We start from the raw sequence: 3,000 nt of genomic DNA, 5'->3' as shown, positions 1-3,000 counted from the left end.
TTTTTTTTTGAGATAGAGTCTCACTCTGTCACCCAGGCTGGAGTGCAGTGGCACGATCTCTGCTCACTGCAAGCTCTGCCTCCCAGGTTCATGCCATTCTCCTGACAAAGCCTCTTGAGTAGCTGGGACTACGTGTGCCTGCCACCATGCTTGGCTAATTTTTTATATTTTTTAGTAGAGATGGGTTTCACCATATTAGCCAGGATGGTCTCGATCTCCTGACCTCGTGATCCACCCACCTTGGCCTCCCAAAGTGCTGGGATTACAGGCGTGAGCCACTGCGCCTGGCCTATATTTGCTTTTTAATGTAAGGAGTGTCATACATTGGATACAATTCTGTGATTTGCTTTTGGCACTTCCTGTGTCTTGGAGATTTTTTATATCAGAAGATAGAGCCGTTCTTTTTACCACCTGCATCTTATTCTGTGTGTGTATGCAGTCATCGTGTTTTGTTTTTTTTTGTGTGTGTGTTATTAACTTTTATTTTAAGTTCAGGAGTACAAGTGCAGGATGTACAGGTTTGCTACATAGGTAAACATGTATCATGGGGGTTTGTTGTACAGGTCATTTCATTACCCTTGTATTAAGCCTAGTATCCATTAGTTATGTTTCCTGATCCTCTCCCTCTCCCCTCCAACCCTCCGACAGGCCCAGTGTGTATTGTTCCCTTCTATGGGTCCATGTGTTCTCGTCATTTACCTCCCATTTATAAGTGAGAACATTTAGTATTTGGTTTTCTGTTCCTGCATTAGTTTGCTAAGGATAATGACCTCCAGCTCCGTCTATGTCGCTGCAAAGGACATGATCGCCTTTTTGTTTATGGCTTCAGAGTATTTCATGGTGTATATGTACCACATTTTCTTTATCCAGTCTACCATTTGATGGCCATTTAGATTGATTCTATATTTTTGCTATTGTGGATAGTGCTGCAATGAATATACATGTGCATGTGCCTTTATAACAGAATTATTTATATTGCTCTGGTCATACACCCAGTAATGAGATTGCTGGGTTGAATGGTATTTCTGTGTTTAGGTCTTTGAGGAATTGCCACATTATCTTCCAAATTGGTTGAACTAATTTATACTCCCACCAACAGTGTATAAGCGTTCCTTTTACCCCACAACCTAGCCAGCATCTGTTATCTTTTGAGCTTTTAATAATAGCCATTCTGACTGGTGTGAGATGGTACCTCATTGTGGTTTCGATTTGCATTTCTCTAATGATCAGTGATGTTGAGCTTTCTTCATATGGTTGTTTAGCCACCCTTATTGATGGTATAGTAGGTTGTTCTAAATTTGCACTTTTCTAATGAGGCAATGAATCTATATTTAACTTTATGCACATATGAGAGATGTTTTAGAACATATTCCTGGAAGTGGGATTTTTGTAAAGTGTAAGTTTAATTTCAGCAAATCTGCCTTTTGCCTTCTGGAAGGAGTTCTTGCATTCCGAGGCTCTTCAGTGATGCACGAGCAACTTCCTCACCATCTTGAGACCACATTGGTATGTCGCATATTTGCCCCTCTGAATGGAGAGAAACATATTTTTGTCTTAATTTGTGTTTTTATGATTGCTGGTGAGGAGGACCTTTCTGGACAGGATCCAGGGGACTTCACCGGGGGCCAAGTGGAGGACCGCTTCTGTAGTTTTCACTATCACCCTTTCCATTCTGCTCTCCTGGTTTTCCTTCCCTGCTGTTGAATAAAATCTGGGGCAATTCTCACTGAATTTGCAGTGGCTCAGTCTAGTCGGTCAGTCTAGGATTGCACAGCACAGTCAGGACCAACATAAATCTGACTCTGGGCTCTCATCCCAGTGAAAGCTTCCCCAGCCTCCAGCAGGAGCTGCCTGGAGAAACTCAGTTGTTCTCACCCTTCTTTTCCCCTAACCCAGCAGGAATTGCTTATTATCCTTCTTAAGCAGGAAGGAGAAAGGATTAGGAGAAAAGGCCACAGAGTGGCTGATGTCATACAGCTTGGGGTTTTTCAGGCTTCTGGGTGCAATTTCTGATGCTCTCTCTGAATAATGTTTTGGGGGCTTATGAAGGCCCAATCCACTGTGGGCCCAGATTGTCCTTTTCTTGACAGAGGGAAGGCCTTTCACTGGGGCCACTCGTAGTGCCACCATCACCTTTAATTTGGGGCCTAGATGCCCTAGGTCCTTCCCCTCTTGTCACTGTCCTTTGCTTCCCCTTGTGCCAGCTTGCACAGAGCAGACATAGCCACATCCCCTCACCTTGGGTCTTTGGAGGGATGCATGTCACATTCTCCTGGTGACCCATCTTGGAGTTCCTCTCACAGTATGACTGCCCTCTGCCATGGGCTGAGGGGCAGATCACCTTCCTCTGTGTGTGTCTGAGTGTGCATGCATATATGTGCCCTTGTGCATCTCCAAGGAAGCTCGGGGACCACTGCCAACTTTTCACAAGAAACCCTGTCTCCCTCTGCCTTTACTTTGGGTAAAAGATGGAGAGTTAAATCATCCTCTAAGCGGGTCTTGCATCGGAGTCCAGCATGTAGACACTGGGGCTAGTTGGCACCTGCTGCCTTGTTCTTGACCTTCAGAGTCTCAGGCCAAATCAAGGCTGAAAGATTCCTGATTTAGCAGTCAACATTATTGCCTTATCTTAATGGTCCAGCCAAAGTCTTCACCCCTTTTTCTATTTCATTGTTTTCTCTTTGTGATTTGTAAGAACAATTTTTGGCTACTAATATTTTCGTTTGTTAGAAAATTCCACAGGTTACTCGTTTTTAAGCTTTCTTTATGATGTGTTTTGTTCTGTGGGAGTTTTATTTTTTTATGAGATGAATCTGTTAGTTGTTTCCTTTACGGCTTCTGGGTGTTGAATCTTCCTTCCTTGGAAAGAGAATTTCCACCCTAAACTTGTAAAATAATATATTATTTTCCCTATCACTTTTATGGCTTTGTTTTTTCATTTAGCTCTTTCCAGTATTTATTTTTATTATAAAAATGTATCCTAATGTAGCAAAAAAAAAA

This window comes from Rhinopithecus bieti, unplaced genomic scaffold (genome assembly GCF_001698545.2).
Source record: "Rhinopithecus bieti isolate Rb0 unplaced genomic scaffold, ASM169854v2 scaffold_15143, whole genome shotgun sequence".
Taxonomy (NCBI): domain Eukaryota; kingdom Metazoa; phylum Chordata; class Mammalia; order Primates; family Cercopithecidae; genus Rhinopithecus; species Rhinopithecus bieti.
This window is presented reverse-complemented; position numbering follows the sequence as displayed.